Source organism: Homalodisca vitripennis, chromosome 4 (genome assembly GCF_021130785.1).
Source record: "Homalodisca vitripennis isolate AUS2020 chromosome 4, UT_GWSS_2.1, whole genome shotgun sequence".
In the NCBI taxonomy this organism is placed as follows: domain Eukaryota; kingdom Metazoa; phylum Arthropoda; class Insecta; order Hemiptera; family Cicadellidae; genus Homalodisca; species Homalodisca vitripennis.
The window spans coordinates 108,014,086-108,027,701 of NC_060210.1; the positions used below are offsets into that span (position 1 = coordinate 108,014,086).

At 33.1% G+C, this 13,616-nt stretch overlaps 1 protein-coding gene across 9 annotated transcripts in view; it reads left to right on the plus strand.

Moving 5' to 3' along the window:
- Positions 1-977: 977 nt before the first annotated feature.
- LOC124359936 (GDP-L-fucose synthase) overlaps positions 978-13,616 on the plus strand; it is a 163,119-nt gene continuing 150,480 nt past the window's right edge. For 2 of the 9 annotated variants that reach the window (XM_046813098.1, XM_046813097.1), the window contains exon 1: positions 1,126-1,311. The gene's annotated coding sequence lies outside the window, so the exon portion shown is untranslated. Of the gene's footprint in view, positions 1,312-13,616 lie in introns of all 9 variants that reach the window. The other 7 variants (XM_046813099.1, XM_046813096.1, XM_046813102.1 and 4 more) reach the window with 7 other exon arrangements.

Genomic DNA, 13,616 nt, shown 5'->3' on the forward strand with positions numbered 1-13,616 from the left:
TGGCTGAAGCAAGACTGTAACTTTTCTTGTGAAGCAAGTACAAAGACTTTGTCCCAAATAAGACTGTTTTACTTAATGTATTAACTTTTGACACAATTTCAATCTTTAAGATTGTAAATAAAGAATCTCTCTCTCTCTCTCTCTCTCTCTCTCTCTCTCTCTCTCTCTCTCTCTCTCTCTCTCTCTCTCTCTCTCTCTCTCTCCCTCTCTCAGCACTACGTTACAAATAAAGCAAGTGGACAAAGGTATATCACGTTATTTCTCAGTTCAAGACAAACATAATATCACCATATGAACATGGGTGCTCAGTTTCCCATATGTCTGTCTGTGTTTGTATGTGTTTTTTATAAAAATTAATACCTTAAAAAATTATAAAATAAATGTTACCGTACCGAATTTGGCTCAAATGTTTATGATAACAATGCCAGTTACTGAAAAGAATATCATGAAATTATCTTTCGTATTTCAAAATGGTGGCCATTAAAACTTTTAATATCTTTAAAAGTAGCATTTTTCTCAAGAATTGCAAGAATAACAGGTTTTAGAAGGTTTTTCGCAAATGTAATGACAGCAAAATTATTTAAATGAATAATAACTGATTTAGAGCAGATTTGCTATGCAAGACATGACCCACATACTGCCGTTTATTCAGTTTTTGTATTGTTGGCTATTCGCTGAGAACATTGAGGTTTTTAAGTTTGGTCGGGTGTTGCAGTAATTTTTGCAGTTGAAATTGGCAAATGGCAACACTATTATTACAACAGATAAACTCGAGTGATAGCGCTGAGTTGACTGATAGCCTAGCTTACTGATGGGAGAATCGAATATGGTTGATTCAAAAGCACCTTTGTATTCGATAAATATATATATATATATATATATATATATATATATATATATATATATATATATATATATATATCTGAAACCCTATATTAAATACCTGTATATGAATACAAATACAGCTCTTGAATATTTTATTTAAATACTATTAGTCCAAACAAATGAATACTGTATGTTTGAATTCGATTCTTCCAGAGATATTGTATTCATTTCTAATGTATTCGAACTCATTTTGTGGTATTCGAATATGTACTCCGGCTGTATTAAAATACTATTCGATTATGTATTCGATTCTCCCAACACTAATCTAGCCAGCCTACAATGTTTTTTTTCATTCTACAAGGTTTCGATGATAAGTTCATTATCAGAGTTAGTTCAATATTATTGGTGTCGGTTCGGTATCAATCTTCAACTGACTGCGTTGTGATTGATGTTGACTCATAAGCTGACATTGTTATAATCTTGCAGGTAAGTTATAATTCATGTGATAAGTTCAAACTAAATAAAGCTGGTCCATGTCTATAATTAATTGTATTAAAGTTATAGTAGGAGAGGTATATTATAAAGTATTGTAGGCTATTTGTGTGATTGCACAATATGTAGAAACCGAAGTGGCTCAAGTAAATGGGACTGATTATTTTGTTGACCCGGGTCAACGCCGACAAAAACCTGTTGAGCGAATTGAGATATAATGATGAAACTTAAGGAAGAAGTATTATAAAATTCTCTATAATGCCTGTAAATATGATCTTGATCAGACAAGGTTAAGTGAATGTGCATGTTACCGGCCATTAGATTTCCAAATAAAACCTGTTGACCAGGTAATAAATATTGAGATATCTTAATGAATCTTGGAATGAAGAAGTATTATATCATTCTCTATAACATGAATATGTATTCTGCTTATCCTCCTGAACAATATGGAAATATTGCTCCACGTGTGAACAGTTGTTCCATTTTTTTATGTTCTGGAACTTTGTTATTTCTCATTTCCACCCCGTTAAACCTTATATTGTTTTGTTCTCTAGGACAATTCCATTAAGTTAATTACACGAAACTCGTATTTTGTCGCTCCGGTCGTTACTTTCACAATTACCCAAGAATCAACAACAGACAAAAACCTCTTGACAGGGTATTAAATATTAGTGTCAACAACCAGTGTCAACAACCATCAAAAACCTGTTGACCGGGTATTAAATATTGTTGAGCATTGGAAAAAAGGTTTAACTTATTGTAACTTACTATCACTAGTATAAACGATGAGTGCCTGATGATGGAATCTTTGATTCAGAAAGGCCTTGCACAAAATAAAAATGTTATTGGAAAATGTTGTATTTGTTTATACTAGTGATAGTACAATATATTGGAAGTATTGTTTTAATAACATTTACTAATACTTACCTATTTAACTCAATATTCTGTTTACTAATGTTATAATTAAATTTTTAAAGTTAAAGGCACTCTGTATAAATTGTCTTTGTTACAGAAGATTTTATTTATCCCTGCATAATCTTACTGGTTTTTAGTAGTTGTTAGGTAAACAAGATTTTTCAGGTCATTTACCATCATTCAGTGATAGAAAAAAATCAAATACGTTTTGAGACCTGCAATATCTTCTTCAGTTAAATAACTAACCTAACACATAATTACAAATTAGGTTAAAATAAACAAATCACGGATTAAATCCCATGTTAACATCTCATCCGTGCCATTATTATGTATGATTGTGTTTCTCTTACTCGAGACCTGTATTCTCTGCAATGACAATGCCTGAACTAGACTCCAAGCAGCTTTTGGGTATGTTTGAACCCTTTTCTTACCCTTCTTTTCTACTTCCTGTTCTTTATTTTTTTATGTACTAATACCTCCCCTCCCTGACGAAGAGAATAGATTCCAATCCTGGAAACGTTTTGTTATACCTTTTGTAACCATAACAATGGCAAATGTCCAAAATCTTGTTATCCTGTCAAACCTTTCATCCTCAATAAAAAGCTTTAATCATAGAAATGCTGGTTTTCTAAACTTTTTTTGGTACTTTGGGATTATACCGACCACACCCAGACATGAATCGTTATTTCACATTTCGTTTCTACTGATTACTAGATTAGCGTAGAACAATATTTCGTCAATATAAAACAGGAATTGTCTTATCGCAAACCCCTCCCCATCCTCAGACAGAGGTCAAAGTCGAGCGTCTAGTAGATAACGTGATTGCAGTCTCGCCGCCCGTTCAGCTGGTGCATCGCTTTGTTGTACTTCCGTGTTTTACCTCTACATTTCTCCAAACACAAAAATTCAACAAAAACAATCATTTACCAAACTAAACTCTTTATTAAAAAAACACTAAAAACTTGTTTTTATTCTTGATCACATTCCGCCACCCAAAATGCGAGTGCCTCCGGCCATCAGCGCGGGCTTTGGCAGCACCGAAGGTGCTGCCAAAGCCCGCGCTGATGTCGACGAAAGAAAAACATCCCTCGAGATAGTACCTATCAGTAAAATATCAAATTCTAGAGGGGCTAATCAGAAATATAAATTGAATTGTAATGGAAAGGCAATTATGTACCGTGCAAATCACGTGATGCCGCGCGGCCTGCCGTAATCAGGATTCTCGAGAAAGATAAGATAACAGCGACAACAATACCGATCACAATACCTGGAAATGCTTGTAAGTTTGTAATTTTGTAATTGAAGAGTTGTTTTTTTCGTTCTATCATGTTTGTTTCTATAAATTTCTATTTTTGTGTTCTTCATACTAGTGTGGTCGGTATAATCCCAAAGTACCCTTTTTTTCCTGAAGGAAGAGAGGAAAAATTCCTTCAGATTAGCCTATCTCTGGGTACCATTATTCTTGGTTTGTATTCCTCTTGACATGGTTCCTAAGAGTTACGTGGTGTCTGCACTAAAAAACCATTTCTTTCTCCACTTTCTCAAACTACTTATTTTGCATTACATCAGCTCAGTGAGGGGCACTAGCAGCTGCACCTTTCTTGTTCTGTTCTACTCTTTTATTTTCCTTTTTATAATTTCTGAATCATAGCAGATATCACATGCCAGTTCCTAGCACTTTCCAGTATTGTGGATACGGATACTGTGTTTCTATGAGTGTTTCTATTACTATTGTGGCTGACAATTCCACCCTCTCTTACAACCATCTGTTGTTGACAAAAATGGTGTGCTCTGCAGTATCCTGCCTCTCGCCACAGTACTTGCAGGCTCATCATCACTTCTTGTTCTCTGAAACAAAAAGCTACGATAGTTTCCATGGCCACAGGAATTGAGTGAGGTGGAAATGAAACTCGACATGCTGTCGTTCTTGCCATGGTCGTAAATCCTGGATAAGCTTCCAGGTCCATTTACTTATTAATTCCATCCTGACTTCAATCCCATCTCTCCCATCATGGACTGCCATTCTCTCCTTTACCAATAGCTCAAGTGGGGGAAGTCCTGCTTTGACAAAAGAGGTCCCAGTCAAGACTGTCCTGTAGTAACTTGCTATTCTCAGGGCTATTGTTTTTGTACCTTGTCCAGCTGTTTCCTCACTTACTTCATCTTTAGTGAAGAGATCCATATTGGAGCTCCATAAAACACTATTGAATTTGCTGTTGATGTCAGCAGGTTCCGTTTACAGGCAGAACTCCATTAACGTAAGCTAGGAATTTAAAAGACGGGAAATATCCTTTAGAACCAGGAAAATCTAAAAAAAAGTCTGTTTCCAAGAATTTATAATGTCAAGAATAATCTGAGCCTCCTGGAATCAGGACGTGATTTTCTCAAAATATCGTATTTTATGTGACGTAGTCCGTGAAACTGTGAATGACGATATCAACATATGTTCGCAAGCCTCATCTGATGCCGGTTGCCTCCAATAATGTAGTGGAGTTTATCTTGGTTAGTTCTAACCCTGTGTCGCGGCAAGCCCCCAAAAATGTAACTATCCATTTGAAAATTTCGAAAAGACATATGTTAGATAGATTTGCAGGACTAAAATGTATAGAGTTCACCCTAAAAACAGGCTTAGAGTTCGATTCGGTGAATATTATCATCTGCTTGACGGTGTAATAAGAGATGCAACAAGATTTTTGAGTGCACCAGAATGTCAGTTGAATTTTATCATACCTGATAAGAGACATTTTGGAGAAGAAAATAGTGGGTTTGCGACAACAAGTACCCTCGAGGAGTGGGTGTCTGCTGGTTCTGTGCGTGGACGTTATCAGCTGCTTGGCGGTAGGCAGACAATAAAAAATTTTTATTTGATCTATACATCGTACTTCATGTAGTTGTACATAAGTAAATTCTATATAAATATATATCCATATATTTTTACGCTCATTTTAAAAGCTACCATTTCTAAGATTTTAAAGGAGAAGATATGACGTGTTAAAAATATATTAATTTCCCCGAATCTCTAAGAATTCCTGTGGAAGTAGCGTGGCATTCTTAGGCTTCTTTTTACCCTAAAGATCAAAGTTAAAAGTAGAGTTCAGATGAGAGTTTTTGGTTTATTTTTTGTTTGACCTTGTGTACCTGTAAAATCATTGTCTCATACCGAAAGTTCGTGCACTGCAGACCTCTGACCTGCAATGCTGGACTGCGGGCTGCCCCACAGTAACGCTCTGTTGGTAATTGATCTGTTTATTTTTCCAGAATAGATACATGTATTTTCCAAATATCACTGAAAGGAAAGTTATTGATCTGTTTATTTTTCCAGAATAGATACATGTATTTTCCAAATATCACTGAAAGGAAAGTTATTAGGTAGCCTATATACAATGTTATGTCGACACATTGAAAGACATAGAGATAAAAATAATTAAGGAGCTTAAAATAGGTAGTAGCGATGAATCGTCACCAAATTTCTCGCTTATCGCTAGCAACAATATTTGTTAGCAACCACAGCTTCATGGAATTTCCTGCAAATACAGCTGGTGACACTTAATTTTCACCTTTCCACTAGGCGTAAGGGTTAAATACAGTATTGAAGTTGTCTATTTGGTTTGAAAAAGACTAGAGAATTGGGAGTTTTCAACCGGGGAAACTAGGAGTTTGATAAGAGGTTTTGAGTGGCCATCCTGCTTGACAAGCGAGTTAGACTTTATCTGTTAGCTTTTTGGACCCCAGGTTCCGCATCGATTCTTCTGTTAATAACTTTCTTAAAGCTTCCCAGAACTTTAGCACTTCATTAGGTCCGAGTCACCAGCCATAATAATTGGTGCGTACACAAGACTGGCTTCCTCCATGGAAATCATATGAAATGCACATGTGGTCACTCAAAGTTCCATAATCTAAGACTCGCCAGTGGTTGACTTTTCGTGCAAGATTCTCTCATGCAAATGTTAATAAAAGAGGACACGTAGACCCTCTTCTGCTAAAGTTTGGGATATTTCCCTGATAATGGCTATGAGACTACAAGCTGCTGCCCAGTCCTTCACTTCTTATCCTCTCCAATTTGTGACTAGTGATCCCCAGTCTGCTGATTTGACATTCAAACCTCCTGCTATTATAGCAGATATGTGTCTTTGCTGCATTAGAAATTCCAGATTTTCCAGAGACTGCCTAAAGTCTTCATTTGACACGTTTGATAAGAAGTAGCAGCTAAACCCATAAATGCCACCCATTTTTACCCACACAAAGCTTGCTTCTGATCCACATTCAGATATTGACCAATTAGCTAACCTCAAGAGCACAGCTGCGTTTTCTATTTTATCCATTTTCCAGTTTCCTCTTGCCACCACTGAACTGATCGGTTCACTAACCAATAGTAGGTCACTGGATAATTCCTGAGCTCTTGCTAGTAACATATCATGAGCTGCTGTGCTTCGATTTGTATTTAACTGCAGGATTTTAATTCTAGCACTTGGTTGTTCATGATTTCTTTCTTTATTCTCTGGACAATTGTCACACTTGTGCCTTTCTTTTTGGCATTTAAAGCAGAGCTATCTCTTGTCATCTCCCTTACATTCTTGTGCAATATGTCCATCTACCTAGCATCTATAACATCTATTCTTATGTTCTTTGAATCGAACTTGACATATAATCCATCCTATCTTAATGTGATTAAGCTTTACAGAAGTGACAACTGCTTTGGGGGTATAACAGTTGCATTTTGTGTCTCTCCGAAAGCTGGTGGTGTTGCAGTAATTTTAAAATCTAAGGGATCCCTACTGTATTTTAGGGTCTTGTCAAGTCCATTATATATTTCTTCTGTACTTTCTGATTAAAGGGAGGCCACCCATAATAAACCAGATTTAGCAACTTTAGGCAGCCAGCTACACAATAAATACCTGAACATATTTGTTTATCATCTGTACACAATTATCAGATTATAGGAATTTTTATCTACTCGGACAGTCAAATCAGTGAAAGTATGTCAAGTCGAAGGTCAATAACTGGTGCAACTGCAGTGCTCTTATCGTATTGTACTTGATTCCTGTCTAGGTTTATCATACATAACCTAACTCTGTAGCTCAATGTTATGTTTGTTTTCGTACTGTACACTTGTTCTAGTGATTTGTAGATAGTACAATCAGTGATGTTGTTTTCATTTACGATTTGCCAAAGAGCAAGGAAGAAGCTGTATCGTTTTTAGGATGTACAAGATGATTGCCGTCGCTGAAACAATGTGTGAATGGTCATAACATGAAATTGTATTTTACTGCTGATAATTCACTTTGACAATGTATCACTAGACCGTGCCGAAAAAAAATCGGATTTCGTGTGTCCAGTTACATACATGGTTTTCTCACAGTAGGCTGCCATTTGTCACAATGGTCCAATTTCTTTAATGTTGGAGCGATCGTCTTACTTTTCACCAACATTGAATACTTTTGAATACTCAAATATAAATGTGTAATTATAATTTTGTAAAATACTCAATAAAGATATAGTTTCTTTGTTCTTGATTTTACTTATATACCTACTTTTTCAGTTGTTAAATAGGTGGCTTCCGTTTAATCAGAAAGTACCATTTCTTCTTTTGTTGTCTCTCCATCCAAGTCCTTTATGTGTACAACAGCTCTTTGACTAGGTATTACATCAATGACATCTAACGGTATGGAGTAAGTCTGCATATATTTTTTGGGTGCTTTTAACCACTACAATATCCTCTTTTTTGGACCATTGCTTCTTTCCTCTTCTGTTTGTAACTTCAGTGAAGCCCTCGTCACTCATGTTCTGCTTAGGTATTGCTTTAGAATGCTGATTTGTAGCTATTTGGTTTGCTTTGGTCTTTTCCGGTCTTAGGTTGTTCTGGTCTTTTGACCATTGCATTCTAAAACTTTTCTAAGGAGGTGTTCCTATCTCAGTAATGTAATACCAAAGACAGTCTGATTCCTGATCTGCTTGGGCAACTTACTTTGCTCAAAAATCGTCTACTTCCGGCTCTAGTCATCTTCCGGTCTTAGATATCTTCAGTTCCATAAGTTGAGTTTGCCTTGTCCCGATAAAGAGAATTTTTCAGGTTAAGTCAAGTTACTTGTGACTTACTTGTGAATTTCGTAGCTTTGCATGTGTATGAGCATTTCTGGTTTTAGTGAACTATATTTCCGAAAGTATGTTCAACAATTTCAGAACAGGTTTAAATATGAAGTATTGTTATTATCTAGCTTAATCTATGCTTTCACACTATAAATGTAAACAAATTGAAAATATTGATACATTAATTAAACATATGGTTGTGTTGTCATAAAACAATGTTTACACAGAACAGTTGATTACATTTATCAGGATCTTTCAATTAATATTTAACTTTAGAGATCAAGATGGGATTTTACACTACTTAAGAAACCAGTGGAGTGTAGCCTGGAGGAAGTTTTGAAATAAAAATTTGCCTATATTCATACCAAGGAACCTAAGAATGTCCATGTAAAATTTCAATAAAGTCGGTTGAATAGTTCATGCATTGAAGGAAAACAAACAGTTACTTTTGAATTTAGAGTATTATTAGGATTATTTAAACATTCAGTAATAAAATAGCATGTTTTAAAATATTATTAGCATTTGAAAAACTGTTATGAGTGGCCACACTGTATTTAAGTGATGAGTCACATGTATTCCAAATTTCATCGTTCTAGGCCATTGGGAAGTTGAAAAATAAAAACATAGTTCTCTAAGGGGTTGCAATCCTTTTTCAGCCTCTGAGTGTGGTTTATCTGCATCTTCTTTTTCCCTAGAGGGTGTGAGACACGTGTGTTAAATTTCATATTTGTACGAGATACGAATGTTAAAATACAAAAATATAGTTTCGGGATTCTACTGTATTTCACCCATATTGGTATTTAATTTTCATGAAATTGTTTTTGATTTTCTTTTTTTGTCTTTCTAGGTCCGTGGGAAAGTAAAAATATAGTTCTTGTATAGATTGCAACCCATTTTAACACCTATGTATGGGTGGTTGATCTTCATGAAAAATGTTTTGTTTGTCTGTTGAAAGCATAATATGTGTGAGTCAAATTTCACCTTTCTAGGAAATCGAGAACAATACATATAGTTCTTTAGCGGTTCCAACCCATATGGACTTTTGGTATTTATGAAAATGTTTTAGTTTGTCATTTTAATTCATTAGAAATACCGTATTTGTGCCAACTTTCAATTTTCTGAGATATTGGGAAGTTGGAGATTAGTGATGAATGATTGAGCATGTGAGTGAGAGCTTTGTCTCTTATCTTTAGAGATACAGGTTGATAGCTTTGATTGTATTAGTTACACAAGAGATAATACATACAATGCACAGAAAAAGCATTGAGGTACAGAAAAAGTGAGCGAGAAAGTTGTACAATAAACAAATTTGTAAAGAAACAGCCATTTGACATATTAACATGTGACATAGAAGGAACACATGTAATGGGGTTACTTTGTTCCTTTCCTAACTTTCATTAAGTTTTGTCAAGTCTTTCAATACTTTCTTGTTTGTTTATCTGTGTAGATAAGATATAATTTAATGATGGGACTTATTCCGTCCTGGGATTTGGCTGAATGTTAGGAAAGCCTATAACTCAGATAGGAGTGACACCTCAAGATTGAAATGAGTTATATAGATTTGAAATTTCGCACACAGTTTAATGGAGCCTGTTATGTAACATGTGGTTTTTCATACTTCTACTATATATATATATATATATATATATATATATATATATATATATATATATATTTTTTTTTTTAATCTTTTGAGTTTTCCTTGATAATGTTTAAATTAAAAAGTTTACAATTTATTTTAATTTATTGGTACTGATTTGTCAACATAAATAAATAAATATTTTGGACAAGTTATATATATAAATATATTAATTATTAATCTGAAGAACAAAATATTAGTATAAATTTAATCTTTACAGGGGATATAAATATCAACGTTTAGGTAAATTGTGGTAGTCATGAAAAGTTCAAGAATATGAGGGTATGACATGCATTAGATTTTCCAACTAGAGTTTTTAATAATTATATATCCATATCAGATAATTTCTTAACTGACCTGAGAATTGAACCAGTAAAAGTCAACGGGATTATTACTTCTGCCTCATAACATGACAGTAAAATTTGAAAAATATTGGGTAGAACAATAATTAAGAAACAACAATTTTTATTTAGAAAATAGTAAGAAAATGAAGAAATTTTTTACATTAGCAAATTATATATTTCTTTAGCTCTGAACAAAAGCTTTGTATTACATTGGATTTCCAACCACTTGATTCAAAAAATTTTAAATCTATAAGAAAATGTTATATTGAAACATTCATAAAAAATTACATAATTATTGGCAAGACTAGCCAGACATTAAAATAACAATGAACTGGGTGATCATGTATAAAAGCTGCAAGAATTCAAGTGAAAATTTAAAAGTAGCAATACTATAAAATCTACCCAGAGAATAATAAATGATGAGTTGGGAGAGTAAGAGAGAAAACTCGATCATAAAGATATGTCACTTGTTTAATGACTTCTCAATATAGTACAAGAGAGAGGAATTAGATAAAGGTATTTGATGTAGTTTAAGGCCAATAGGCCTAGTGTAAAAAACCAATTTGTGCTTTTTTAGAAAACATTTGAAAATCAATTATTTAAAAAATTATTTATTTCCAAACACAAGTAATTCATTTAGAATAATGGTATCAAAAAGCTTTTATATTCGGCCCTCACTAACCCAAAAGCTCTTGCAATGCTATCAAATCAATTAGTTAGACTGCCCTATCAATAATTGACTATGTTCCCAATGTGCATTGATTAGTTTATTTATTCTTGAAAACATCCAGTTAATTCTATTATGTATACAATTTTATTAAAACGAAATAAAGAAAATTAGTCCAATTACATTGTATTTTATGAATGATTAGAAAAGCTAACTTATAAATTTTAGGGCTACATAAAAATCACTATTCCACTTATTTAGGATGTCACACTTATGCCGTATTTAGACCCATTTTCTTTCCTTTTATGGGTATTACATATTTCCTTATATTATTTCAACCATTAAAAAAACTGAATCAGGTTCTGTACACCATGGTACCAGTTAATCACTAAGAGCAGGTAGGTGGTCAGTGTCTTAGTGTATGTATAGTGGTAAATGGTCTTTAATCCTTCAGGTCACGTTCTTTAGATGGATAATAAAAAAGAGCCATTTAACTATATACTTATATACAATGGCTGAAATTCCATCATGTGGTTCTTGATTTTAAGTAATTTTGTGCTCTATATATAATGCATATTATTATTATTAATTTTATTAAAATGTATTAAATAAAGGTTGTCTTCCTAAAGACAGAGGGGTATTAAAGCCCCAAAATTTAGGAGGTAGAAGTAAAAACTATCTTTTTTTCTTCCAAAGTGATTATTATTATTATTATTATTTTATATATATAAAATACTTTTCTTCCACAGTGATAATTATTATTTTTTATATATATATTATATACTGTACGAGCAGTTGTCTGCAGCTTTGCACAATTTTGTAGGTTGTGTGCGAGCATGAGCACTTCTAGTTTGAGTGAGTTATGTTTCCAACACCAATGTTGAGAAAGAAAGTGTAGTAAAAAGTGTATACCTTTATTATAATTTATGGCCATTGCAATTTAATCCGGTGAGAGTACTTTTTGTGTCATAGTTGATTTTGTCTTGTTACCCCTGTCAAGAAAATGTATATGTAAGAAATGTATAACAGGTCTGAAAAGGTTACTTCTGTCAAAAGGCAACTAAGATTGGTTTTATTAAAAATGTATTGTCTCTAAATTTATAATAAAAGATACTGTGTCTTTAATATCTGCTTTAAAGTACTTAATACTTGCTAAAATTTACAGTTAAAAGTATATTTTTACTCTTTTTTAATTTTTTATCTCGAGATTTCCTTACTCTGCGTTCAACAGTGATTGCAGAAATGGTTGAAATAAGTAGTGTTATTACTATAAGAGTTACTCTGTGCTTTCAAGATTATAAATGTATACAAATTTAAAATAGTAGTTAAATTAATCTAATGTAAACATGTAAATTAAAATTAATTTAATGTAAACATGTAAATTAATATAAACATATGGTTGTGCTGTCATAAAACAATGTTTACACAAATCTGTTGATTACATTATTATCAGGCAGACTGTTTGCTCTAATACAACTTGATGGGACCTAGAGGAATGTAGAGGGGAAATAGGCCTGTGCTCATTCATAGTAGGGACCTCAAGAAGAATGTCCATGTAAAATTTAAGTACAATCGGTTTTGATAATTTACATGTTAAAGTGTAACAAACAACAAACTCACTTTTGCAAATTTAATACTATTAGGATAGGATAATTTGAAACCATTAACAAAACCGAATTACTATAAAATACGCCTCTTTGTATATTGGATTAATTTGAGGAAAATAATTTGACTTATTATTTTACAGCAATACCCAACAAGCTTAAGTACACAATATTTACAGTACCAGCCCCACATGAAATTTCATGATCAGGTATTTATACTTGGTGTTGAGTAACATTGACACCTAGGGTTGAAAGTGTCAAGTGAGAATCTGTACAAGGTTTTATTTGATTAAATTTTTTTTTAAGTTTTGTTAAAGATAAATTGTCAAAGGAAAAACAAATCTATTTTCAGTCTGTATAGTAATAACTGTAGAAACATTGACTTATATTCAATGTTTTATACATTTAATTACAACAAAATGAATTTGTGTGGTACAAATATACTTAAAGCCACTGTTAAAAATGTACCTTTAAATTTAAAAAGCCTATGGTAAGTTATATTTGTTACATTTCTAAGACTAAACGTTGTTCATTATAATGGTATCCATTGTAGTGGGTCTTTGGCAAGATTGGTCCTGTTTTTGTTAGACATATTTATTTGTTTTTTTAATTGGTCAATAAGTTATTTAATTATCTAATATTAGTAAATTAGATACTGTACTATTTATGATATACTATAAATTTAGTATATTTCTGAACACCATGACAAATTGACAAACTCCACTCTCAACTTACCTTAGGATCTAAATTCTGCTGAAGTATAGAAACAATCAGCAGAGCTATTGAGTAGAAGATTGAAAATTTTTTATCAATCACCAATCTAGCACCACACATTGACAAATTTCAAATGTCACTTAATTCTCGGTAGAAGAACTGTCCTTGGTTAGGACTAGAACTACTGAAACTACTGAAGTATCCAAAAATCATATAGTGGATCAGCCTTTCTTTAGCACTGTGTGGTAAAACCATCCTTAGAAGCCAGCTGTACTAGGGCCATCTTGATTTTAGCCCAGTAAAAACAATGTTAAACCTTATATAATTTT